The sequence below is a fragment of the Hemiscyllium ocellatum genome, chromosome 37, assembly GCF_020745735.1.
Source record: "Hemiscyllium ocellatum isolate sHemOce1 chromosome 37, sHemOce1.pat.X.cur, whole genome shotgun sequence".
NCBI lineage: Eukaryota > Metazoa > Chordata > Chondrichthyes > Orectolobiformes > Hemiscylliidae > Hemiscyllium > Hemiscyllium ocellatum.
Window position 1 is genome coordinate 26,911,531 of NC_083437.1, and position 13,014 is coordinate 26,924,544.

General features: G+C 44.1%; 1 protein-coding gene across 7 annotated transcripts in view; it reads left to right on the plus strand.

The window, feature by feature from the left end:
- The window catches only part of zgc:154075 (uncharacterized protein LOC556929 homolog), a 270,435-nt gene that overhangs the window by 39,688 nt on the left and 217,733 nt on the right, over nt 1–13,014 (plus strand). The window lies entirely within an intron of this gene.

A 13,014-nucleotide genomic window follows, 5' to 3' on the forward strand; every position in this document is an offset into this window, starting at 1 on the left:
GGTTCATTACTCTATATTTGAATTGTCACAGTGTGATAATGGGAATTGATTGTAGCACCTATAAACTTCAAATCACGTTGCTATTTTGGTAGCCTGACAAAGTTTTGTAGTTTTACATTGAAACATTACACAGAATCTGAATTAAAAGCCTCAATTCACCATCTAAGTGAATAAATCTCTGGAGGATGCAGTTAACAGTAAATCACTGTACTCGGAGGAAACAGCTCATGATGTCACATCCTTTACCAGAAAATGACCAAATAACTTGGGAATGGTCCAGGGTGGTATGGTATGTTTCTGCTTTATTAAAACAGTAATGTCACAGTTTGTTGTCTTCAGCAGCCATCTTATCTGCTTTTGGGACTTCAAGATATTTATGAAAGATAAAGCTATATTACTGCAAAAGTGTCTCATCAGGAAAAAATGAAAAGTAAATATTTGGTCAAGATCATTATTCAGACACAAAATAAACATGATCTAAACTTGTATTTTTGTCAAGCATTTCGTTTAAACAATCTAAAATGGTTTCTTTGAAACTAATTCTGCTTTCTACCCTGAAGCAGATCTTGCATTCTTGTATATAACATAATTGTGGTTTTGTGATTTTTCAATAGAATTGAAAACAAAATGATTGTAGCTGCCCTCACTAGTGTAGGGATTACTGAGGTATATAAAGCAGAAGATCTGAGGTTCACCCTACTCTCTGTTCTGAGTTAACAATCTTGGCTGAGGAAGCAATTGGAACATGTCAATTGCTTCAATTGGTGGGAAAGGTGGGACGAATAAGATACTGGTTCAGCATAATCTTGATCAGTTTCCACTAGTGTCTGTGGAATGTTGCTAGTTGGATGAGTAAAAGATTTGATTGACTGTGATGCCTGTACAGTCAAATGACCCATCAGACAATACCTATGAAAAATGACCACCTGAATGAGGTACTAAAGGGATGCTGGCACTTATTCAACAGTACATTAGACTGAAAAGTAACTAAAAATTATTTGTTTCCACCCAAATCAAGCAGCTATATGTATTCCATCAAGGTCAGAAAGGTAGGTATATGGGGACAGCTGTTTCTTCTGCCTGCCACTGCCCTTTTGACTTTACATTGTGTCAAGGAAGTTCCTGGGTGCAGGAGAAATCACAGTCAAAACATCAGTATAATGTGCATTACCCCACAATTGCAAAGAGCAAGCCTAAGTGTTGGATTTATAAGAAAATTCAGTAAGGGATCATTATCAACCAAAGTGAAAGTCTGACATAGGGTAGATGTGGGAGGAATGGAAATGCTGATCCAGGACAAAAGGGATGTGTTAATGGAACAAGTAAAGAAATAAAAGATATATCCTCAGGAGCTGCAAGTGATAACAGCAGAATTTTTACTAGCACTTACTGACCAATAGACTGTGAGCAATAGGTTATTCCAAATGTTGATCTCAAAAGGCTGTAAATAAAGTGCTCAATTTGAAGGGTTAGGATTCCTTAAGTCTCTCTCTCTCGAGCTTCATTAGAACAGTGAAAGAGGTCAACGATAAAGATGTGAATTCAAGTTGCTGAGTTCAGTGATAGTGTTCAATCCTGAATCAGCTGTGAAGCATTCAATGAAAGGTTAGCCCTTTCAAGGGGCTGGTACTGACCCTAAAGGAAATGCCTTCTTAATTGTTGATGGTGGTCTCTTGTTCAAATTGCCATGATGTTTTGGCTGGGACTTCTCCAGTACCTAGAAATTATCTTAACACAACGTAAAGTCAAGAGGGCAGGGGTGGGCGGAAGCAGCGGCTGCACTATACCCTCATCTTTCCACTTCGTTGGAATATACCAAGACTGCTTGATTCTATCCTGTCAAAATCTGTGATCGATAGGAGCAACTTGCCAGCATTAAACCATATTTAAAATGATGGACATGTAGAAAATATGCTGCATTTTTTTAAGGGGTAGCTTCATCTAGTACACTTTAGCTGAGGGTGGAAACATCCATTACATGAAAGGCCTGTTTTGATACAAGTATTGAATAGGAGCTGATTATGAGGTGTCATTGTGGATTGTTTTGATGTTGGGACCTGCTGCCAAATTGCTGAAGGCACTGGTTGAATGGTGGTGCATTCTGGCCCACAGGTGATGTTGCCATTTTCCACTCTGATCACCTGGTGTCTGGAAGGGAACATAAATCTGTGCTTAAAGCCTTTACATCATGCTTGCAGTCCAACTTGAAGCAGAGCTTTTGGTGTCCTAAAGGTCTTCTGGCTTCTGCTATCTTGTCATACAGAAAACACTTGTGTATGTGACTGCCTTCTATCCTCTGAATATGCCCAAGCCAGCAAAGATTTTTTTACTTGATCAATGCTCACATAGTTATATTTGAGATGAGTGCCCCATTTGTGATTTTGTCCTTCCATGAAATACCCAGAATGCACAACAATCAACATATATGCAAGTTGTTGAGTATCCTTTCGTCAAGGCCGTAAGTCATCAATATTTCATAAATATGCAACAAGGTGCTAGGAAAAATATCTTGGTTTAAGGGTCTTAAGAGTCAGCTTCATGTTGTTCCATATACATTTCTTGAATCAGCCAGAGGTGGTCATTTAGTTTTTCTATGCTTTTATTGAGTTTTGCCTGTTAGGTTGTCTGTTATTATGGCTCCATGATATAGAATTTGCCAACCACTTGGACCATAAAGCATTGGAGCAAACATAGATCATTCAGCCCATCAAGTTTCACAGGGGTGTTATTTCAGATGATCAAGGATAGAGATGTGACACCCTATCCAATAATCATGGTTTTTTTTGCTGCTTTTTAAAAGTGAGAACAAGTTGCAGGCATTGCAGAGATAATCTGCGAATCTTTTGTAGCTAAATTTCTGTGAGAGCAACAATGTAGAGAAAATCTCTTATCAACATTCTCTTCACTTTTCAGTCTGAATGCATGGCAAAAGAATATTGTCTGACCTATTGTGCAGGTAAACTCCATCCATGTCAGCAGGAAAGGTCAAGGTCAGAAGCATGGAGAAGAAAAAACTAAACAAAATGGGGCTGGGCTGCATCCCTGTTTCATTCCATTCTTCAATCTAAAACTGCCAGAAGTTGTGCCATAAAACAGATGCACCATTTCTGATGCATTTGGAGAATGAAGTACAGTGCATAATGTCATGAAAGGAGTAGATGAGACTGAGGAGCTTTGGACAGTCAATTTTTCACATTGTACAGTGGCGTATCCTGCTGACAGTGTCACATGTTTTATTGAGATGTATGAAAGTGAAATTAAAAGATAAGTTTGATTCTTTTAAAGACTTGCATTTTTACAGTGGAGTTCATGACCACAATATGTCCCAAATTGCTTTATCAGCAAGAAAATACTTTTGAAGTATGATTATCATTGTAAGAAAATGCAGTAGTCAATACGCTCACAGCAAGATCCCCAAACAGTAATGTGATTGATGAGCATGGCTGAATTCTTTTGTACTTAGAAGTTTAAAATGTATCAATTTTGTTTACTTCTTCATGTTTCCTTTTACCAGCTTTATCATCTGATACCATGAGTGATACTCACTGTCTGTTTATATTGGGTCAACCACATTTCTTTGCACATTGTCCAGTGTAGGCTGTGACAAAATAAGCTGTTAGAATAATAGATAATTGGTAAGCCTCTGGACTTTGTAGCCAAAATAATGGCCTGTGATTACACTGAGCTTCAATTCAATGTCTCTGCTTTGTCAGTTATTCTGTGTTTCATATAACTTTTTGAATGGTCTCTTCCAGCTGTCCAGAAATTTCCAAGAATTGTTCCTTTTGCTGTTCAGAGTTCCATAGATACTGGTATCCTTTTAGTATCTGAAACAAGTGAGACAAAACTGATATTTTCTCACTTGATCTGTACTTGCATTCCAGTCAAGTAGTAATCAGCAGTCAGAATTCATTTTAATTTGTCTCCATTAGTCAAGAGCAAAAGACCAATGGAGCACGCCTCTTTCACCCAGTTGAGGTCAGGTATTTTCTTTCTTGAAAACAGGTTTTAATAAAAGGAGGCTGAGAGGTATTCAGAATCATGAGGGTCTGGACAGAATAGACAGGGAGAAAATAAAAGGGCATGGATTTAAAGTACTGTAATTGGTAAAAGAAGCAAAAGTGATACGCAAAACGATGTTTTCATGCAGTGAATGTCTTTCATAGGTATTTTATTGCAAAAAAGAAAATGTAAGATTTTTTTACGAAATTACAGAAGTAGTACAAACAAATATAAGCTGCAAATGTGTTGCTGGTCAAAGCACAGCAGGCTAGGCAGCATCTCAGGAATAGAGAATTCGACGTTTCGAGCATAGGCCCTTCATCAGGAATAAGAGAGAGAGAGCCAAGCAGGCTGAGATAAAAGGTAGGGAGGAGGGACTAGGGGGAGGGGCGATGGAGGTGGGATAGGTGGAAGGAGGTCAAGGTGAGGGTGATAGGCCGGAGTGGGGTGGGGGCGGAGAGGTCAGGAAGAGGATTGCAGGTTAGGAGGGCGGTGCTGAGTTGAGGGAACCGACTGAGACAAGGTGGGGGGAGGGGAAATGAGGAAGCTGGAGAAATCTGAATTCATACCTTGTGGTTGGAGGGTTCCCAGGCGGAAGATGAGGCGCTCCTCCTCCAGCCGTCGTGTAGTTGTGTTCTGCCGGTGGAGGAGTCCAAGGACCTGCATGTCCTCGGTGGAGTGGGAGGGGGAGTTAAAGTGTTGAGCCACGGGGTGATTGGGTTGGTTGGTTCGGGCGGCCCGGAGGTGTTCTCTGAAGTGTTCCGCAAGTAAGCGGCCTGTCTCACCAATATAGAGGAGGCCACATCGGGTGCAGCGGATGCAATAGACAAACCATCATCTCCCAGACCATCCAGGACCTCATCACCTCAGGGGATCTCCCATCCACCGCCTCCAACCTCATAGTCCCACAACCCCGCACCGCCCGTTTCTACCTCCTGCCCAAAATCCACAAACCTGCCTGCCCCGGCCGACCCATTGTCTCAGCCTGCTCCTGCCCCACCGAACTCATCTCCCAATACCTCGACACGGTCCTGTCCCCTTTAGTCCTAGAACTCCCCACCTACGTTCGGGACACCACCCACGCCCTCCACCTCCTCCAGGATTTTCGCTTCCCGGTCCCCAACGCCTTATTTTCACTATGGACATCCAGTCCCTGTACACCTCCATCCCCCATCACGAAGGACTCAAAGCCCTCCGCTTCTTCCTTTCCCGCCGCACTAACCAGTACCCTTCCACTGACACCCTCCTTCGACTGACTGAACTGGTCCTCACCCTGAATAACTTCTCTTTTCAATCCTCCCACTTCCTCCAAACTAAAGGAGTTGCCATGGGCACCCGCATGGGCCCCAGCTATGCCTGCCTCTTCGTAGGATATGTGGAACAGTCCATCTTCCGCAACTACACTGGCACCACCCCCCACCTTTTCCTCCGCTACATCGATGACTGTATCGGCGCTGCCTCGTGCTCCCACGAGGAGGTTGAACAGTTCATCAACTTTACTAACACCTTCCATCCCGACCTGAAATTCACCTGGACTGTCTCAGACTCCTCCCTCCCCTTCCTAGACCTTTCCATTTCTATCTCGGGCGACCGACTCAACACAGACATCTATTATAAACCGACTGACTCCCACAGCTACCTGGACTACACCTCCTCCCACCCTGCCCCCTGTAAAAACCGCATCCCATATTCCCAATTCCTTCGTCTCCGCCGCATCTGCTCCCAGGAGGACCAATTCCAACACCGCACAGCCCAGATGGCCTCCTTCTTCAAGGACCGCAGATTCCCCCCAGACGTGATCGACGATGCCCTCCACCGCATCTCCTCCACTTCCCGCTCCTCCGCCCTTGAGCCCCGCTCCTCCAACCGCCACCAAGACAGAACCCCACTGGTTCTCACCTACCACCCCACCAACCTGCGCATACAACGTATCATCCGCCGCCATTTCCGCCACCTCCAAACGGACCCCACCACCAAGGATATATTTCCCTCCCCTCCCCTATCAGCATTCCGCAAGGACCACTCCCTTCGTGACTCCCTTGTCAGATCCACACCTCCCACCAACCCAACCTCCACCCCCGGCACCTTCCCCTGCAACCGCAGGAAATGTAAAACTTGCGCCCACACCTCCACACTCACTTCCCTCCAAGGCCCCAAGGGATCCTTCCATATCCGCCACAAGTTCACCTGTACCTCCACACACATCATCTATTGCATCCGCTGCACCCGATGTGGCCTCCTCTATATTGGTGAGACAGGCCGCTTACTTGCGGAACGCTTCAGAGAACACCTCCGGGCCGCCCGAACCAACCAACCCAATCACCCCGTGGCTCAACACTTTAACTCCCCCTCCCACTCCACCGAGGACATGCAGGTCCTTGGACTCCTCCACCGGCAGAACACAACTACACGACGGCTGGAGGAGGAGCGCCTCATCTTCCGCCTGGGAACCCTCCAACCACAAGGTATGAATTCAGATTTCTCCAGCTTCCTCATTTCCCCTCCCCCCACCTTGTCTCAGTCGGTTCCCTCAACTCAGCACCGCCCTCCTAACCTGCAATCCTCTTCCTGACCTCTCCGCCCCCACCCCACTCCGGCCTATCACCCTCACCTTGACCTCCTTCCACCTATCCCACCTCCATCGCCCCTCCCCCTAGTCCCTCCTCCCTACCTTTTATCTCAGCCTGCTTGGCTCTTTCTCTCTTATTCCTGATGAAGGGCCTATGCTCGAAACGTCGAATTCTCTATTCCTGAGATGCTGCCTAGCCTGCTGTGCTTTGACCAGCAACACATTTGCAGCTGTGATCTCCAGCATCTGCAGATCTCATTTTTTACTCAAACAAATATAAGCACCAATATAAAATTAAATAAATAAAAAATACATAACAAAACAAAAAAGGAAAAAAAACTCAACTAACTACTAATCTATTCTACAAACAACCAAAACATAAAATAGGATATCGTACATTACTAACAGTAAACAACAAAGTAATTGAACAACTAGATACATGCTGAAAATAGATTTACATCAAGTCATAATAAAACCCATATTTATACAGGATTCCTCCCCACAAGAGGCCCCTGGGCCAGCCAGAACCATTACCACAGCTAAACAAAAGCCCTGGACAGTATGGCCGAGATATCTGTTTCAGTATAGTTCAAAAAGGGCTGCTATATTTTATAAAATAATTCTGTTTTTTAGTGCACCATATTTGTGAGGAAGTCAAGGGGGATATATTCCATGACTAACCTGTGCCAATTCGAAAGTCCTGGGGGACCTTCAGCTACCCAATTCACTAAAATATTTTTCCTTGCACAAAAGGAGAGGATGGTAAATAATTTCCTCCTGTGCACATCCAGAGAGGGGAAATCTGAAGAGCCCAAAAGCAGGGTTACTGATTCCAGTCTAATCTCCGTACCCAAGACCTCTGTCAAGACATTCACTACTCCATCCCAATACCTGCGGATGTTATGACATATCCATAGACAATGGGTGAGAGTACCAGCTTCTATTTTACATTTAGGACACATTGGGGATGCTCCTGCCTTGAATTTTGCAAGTCATTCAGTTGCTGTATGAGCCCTGTGAAGTACGTTTAATTGAATAGCCTGATCTATATTACAAATAGAGATCTTTCTGTCATTTTCTCAGATGTTCTCCCACATTTCTAAAGAGATTTCCAATACTAATTCTTGGTTCCAGATTTTATATAATTGTTTTATGTCCTTAGATATCTTATTGTATAGTGAGTGAAAAAGAGTACTGACCGAGGGCAGCCCCGTCGGCAATAGCACTCTCCTTTCCCTATCCACTTTGTAGGGATTGACTATCAGTGTGGCCTTCTTTTGTATAAAGTCCCTTATTTGGAAATACCGAAAAAGGTCCCTGTTGGACTGTCCAAACTTATGGTGCAACTGCTTAAAGGACATCATAACCTCCCCATCGAACAAGTTTCCCAAACAGGAGATACCTCTGGACTTCCAAGTTTTAAATGTAGCATCTGTCATCCCTGGTTGGAATCCTGTTGCTCCCACTATAGGGGGATATAAGGGGAGGTTTTTGCAGGTTACCCTCATCTTGTCGCATTGTCCTCCAGGCTTTAATTGTATTTAATACAATAGGGTTTTTACAATAGTCCATAATAACTCTCATCTTGTCCATAAATAAAAGATTGATGGGACATTTTGCTTGGGAGGTCTCAATATCTAACCAGCTTGATTGTGCATCACAAGAGACCCAGTTAGCTCAATTGGTACCTCTTAAAATCTGGAAGGTCGAGTCCTCCCCTTGCTTGTGGGAGCTGTAGCTTTTCTAATCTGATAAAGGGCCATCTATGATTCCAAATAAAGGAGCCAAGCCAGCTGTAGAGCTTGCACAACATCTGTCTTGGCATCATCAAGGGGAGCATTCTCATCGGATACTCTGCCTAACCAGGATATTGGGAGATCTCCCCAGCGTTGAAGGTCCTGCCTCATTTTCTCTAGTAAGTGTATATTGGCTTTATACAACTGACCAAATACTGGAGTAATAAAGATACCTAAATATAGAATATCCTCTAGTGACCACCAAAAGGGAAAGCGAGATCCGTCCGGTAAATCGGATATACTGGCAAGACCTCCCAATGGCATGGCCTCCGATTTCATAAAATTGATTTTGTAACCTGAGAACATACCAAATAGATTAACCACTTGAATTAAGTGAGGCACGGATGTCAAAGGATCACTTAAGAAAAGGAGGACATCATTCGCATAGAGAGTAATTTTGTGCTTGCCCGATCCAACCCTCTGAGCTGTTATGTTAGGGTCAGTTCATATAGCTTTGGCTAGTGGTTCAATCACTAGCGTGAATAATAGTGGTGAAAGAGGATATCCTGATGACAGCCCCCTACTGACACTAAAGCTATCCGAGCCTCATCATTGTTAATCACCGCTGCTTTGGGATCATTATATTATACTGAAACCCATTTAGTAAATACCTCTCCGACACAATCTTTCTAACGTAGAGAAAAGATATGGCCATTCTACCTGATCAAACGCCTTCTCTGTGTCCAAGGAGCCAGCTAAACCCAGTATTGTTCCCTATTGACAGGCTTGTGTCATATTTTAACACCCTTCTAATGTTATTAGTTGACCTGCGGCCCTTTATAAACCCCATCTGGTCCTCTTTTATGATGTATGGTAAGACCCTCTTTAGTCTTAATGCTAACGTTATTGAAAGAATTTTGAAATCCATATTTAAAAAGGGTATGGGTCTATATGAAGAGCAATCTTCTGGGACCTTTCCCTTCTTGAGAATGCGAGAAATATTTGCTTCTCTCAGCGAAGGCGGGAGGCAGCCCCGACTGTGTGAGTAATTATACATATTTGAGTGGCCCGGCCAGTTCCCCTATAAATTCTTTATAGAACTCAACCTGGAATCCATCAGCCACTCTGAAGCTGCCTAACCATGTCCTGTACTTCCTGGATTGTCAATAGGGCATTCAAGATCAACACCTGCTTTGAGGTTAGGCCCAGAAGATCCAAATTTTTAAAAAAAAGATTTCATCTTCCCAGTTCTATCCTCACAGTCCACAGTCCTCCAGGAGGAGTCCAAGGACCTGCAGAAGGAAGAGCGCCTCATCTTCCACCTAGGAACCCTCCAACCACAAGGGATGAACTCAGATTTCTCCAGTTTCCTCATTTCCCCTCCCCTCACCTTGTCTCAGTCCGAACCCTCGAACTAAGCAGCACCTTCCTAACCTGCAATCTTCTTCCTGACCTCCCCGCCCCCACCTCACTCCGACCTATCACCGTCCCCTTATCACCCTCATCTTAACCTCCTTCCACCTGTCGCATTTCCAACGCCCCTCCCCCAAGTCCCTCCTCCTTACCTTTTATCTTAGCCTGCTTGGCACACTTTCCTCATTCCTGAAGAAGGGCTCATGCCCGAAACGTTGATTCTCCTGCTCTTTGGATGCTGCCTGACCTGCTGCGCTTTTCCAGCAACACATTTTCAGCTCTACGCTAGATATCTGCCAGGCCTGTCGCCATATTCAAATAGTCTCTGCTTTGCGAATAATAGTTCCCTCTTTACTGTTTGGGTAAGTGCAGCATTCAAGGTTATCCTAAGGACAGTGATCCTTTGTAGTTTAGTAATGGAGGGCCTGTCAACGTACGTTGTCTCAGCTGCCTTCAGGCGAGCCTTGAGCGGGCACTGTTGCTCTCCTGTTTGTCTTTCCCAGGTCGCAGAATATGAGATGACCAATCCTCGCGCATATGCCTCAATAATCTCCACATCATCAAAGGGTTACTAGCCATACCTGAATTAATTTCCTGGAAGGTTTTGAATTCCTGCAAAAAATACTTTATGAATTTGCTACCCTTCAATGAGAAAGGATCCAAACACCAATGTCAGGGGCCTATCCCATCATCCCTAGTCTTGGCTTCCATATATACGACAGCATGATCAGAAATAGCTATATTACCTATTTTACAGGACAGTATTGAATTCAGAAGGGTCGAGGGGGTGAAGAACAAAGCAATTCTGGGTATGGCACTTGTGTGGGTTACAATAGAAAGTGAAGTCTCTACCCTGGCGATGGAGACACCTCCATACATGTACTAGTCCTAGCTCCTTATTCAGATCAGCCAGTTGTCTAGATCTCAGAGATATAACCGTAGTGCTTCTAGGTATCCTATCCGTCTCTGGGTCCTTAATAGAGTTAAAATCTCCCCCTATAATTGGCGGACCCTGAAAGCCATCAACTTAGAGAATGTGTCCGTTACAAATTTAAAAGGTTGTGCTGGGGGGCAATAAAGATTCAAAATTCCATATTCCTCTTCATGTATTTGTGCTTTGATCCATATATACCATCCAGACTCATCTTTTATTTGCCATAACATTTGGAAAGGAAGATTCTTCTGAATTAGAATGGCCACTCCCCTGCGTTTTGATCTGAAAGATGAAAAGAAAGCCTGACAAAATCCACCCTGTTGTAACTTTAAATGTTCTTTATCAATGTGTCTCCTGTAAGAGAGCTACATCAACCCTTTCTTTTTTGAGACTTGATAATATCTTTTTCCTTTTGATTGGCAAATTACTCCCCTTGACATTCCAGGTGCACCACCTAAGCGAATGGCTAGCCATGATCATCCAGGCAAGCCCAAGACCCCCCAGGAGGAAGAACCCCACCCAAAAGACATTGAATAAAGACCTTAGAAAATTCGCAAACACAAAAATTCTTTGAAACATTTAAATCAACACAATTAAAAACTACTCCTAAATAGAAAAAAACAAAACAAAACATATTTGAAAGGAGAATTTCCCCCTTGCTCCCAGGGAGCATAACTAGTTATCAATAACCCCACCATAACCTCTCCTAGCTAGTGTTCTGCCCTCGGCCCAGGCATTATAAAATGAAGTAAATAAATTTGAGTATTGTATAAAGCCAGAGTTAAAAATGAGTGTCCCACCTCCCATCCCCCACACCAACACCTGGGTGCATTTAGTAATAAACAATACAGAATAGAAATATATAAAGTTACAAAATTACAATCCCTGTAAGTATTAGGCAACTAAGAAAGATGAAAAAAGAAGAAAACCTTGCTCTTAAAAAAAAGAAGCTCACCTCCCTCCACAAATCAAATAAGCTGCACGAACTTTTAAAAAGGAGATCAAAGAGAGAATAAAGAACAAGCTCTCCTCCCCCCCACCCCCCCACTCCCAGGAAAGGATGAGTGAAAGAGAGATGAAGAAAGAAAGGGTAAACAAAGGGCGGGCAAAAGTAAAGTAGTTATCTATACAGTTCAAGTCTTGCAGTCTATTTGAGAGAGTCCAAGAATTCTTTCACTTTCTCCGGTGATCCAAAGTTATAAACGGATCCCCCATGGCTGAAGCGCAGCTTTGCCGGATAACGCATAGAGTATTGAATATTTAAGTCTTTCAGATGCTTCTTCACCTCATTGAATGCCCTCCTTGTGGACCACGGCTGGCGAAAAGTCCTGAAATAACATTACCCTGGAACCCTTGTGCATCATGTCCTGGGGAGCCTTCCCCAGGACTCTGGAAGCCTCTAGCAGCTTTTGTTTTTCCTGATAGCATTGAAGTTGGATTAAGATCAGACGGGGACGCTGGTCCGATCTGGGCCTGCGTACAGCAACCCAATGGGCCCACTCCACCCGTAACCAGCCCAGCCCCAACTCCAACTTCAATATTCGTGAGAGCCATTGCTCTAAGAAATCTACAAGCTGGCCTTCCTCTTCCCTCTCGAGAAGGCCCAGCAACCGAATATTTTTCCAACGGTCCCGATTATCGAGTATGTTGATGCACTCCTCCAGGGTCCAGACCTGACCAACGGCTGACTCTGCATCAGTCTCCACGGCCACAGCCCTGTTGCTCCGCCCCTCCGACATACAGCATGACTGAGATCAACTCCCACCTGCATCAGGTCTCCTCGATAAAGGTGTCGATCTTCTCCTGGAGCTTGGCAATCAGGGAGATTAGGCTCACCTCCGCAGGTAAGTCCCCCGAAGCAGCTGCTGCAGGAGGAGGTGCGGGAGGGATCCCCATCTGTTGTGAGCTGCAGGTGTTGGGCTAAGTACACTGGGCAAAAGCTATCCTAAGTAATTTAAAAGGTGAGGTAAAGGCTGGGTGCCCCACTTTGCCCAAGTCTTAGGCTGAGCACTGCAGACTCAGACTTACTGGGTCACCGCCATTTTGTGAATGTTTAAGATCTGTCTGACCTGCCTGAGAGTATAGTGGAGGCAATTTAATTAAAGTATTCAAAAGGGAATTAGGCTGTTCTCTGAAAGGGAAGAATGTGCAAGGTTTCAGAAGAGCTCGGAAAGATGGCACTATGAGGATTGCTCATTCAGAGAGCTGATTCAAGAATTATAAACCTTCAGCACTGCAAAAATCTGTGATTGTGAATCTGGACACCTTTGCTATCTAGACTCCCATCTTGTAACCTGCGCAAAGTTGCGGTCTTCTAAAGTTTTGCTGTCTACATCCTGACTCCAGCAAATCCCAATCAT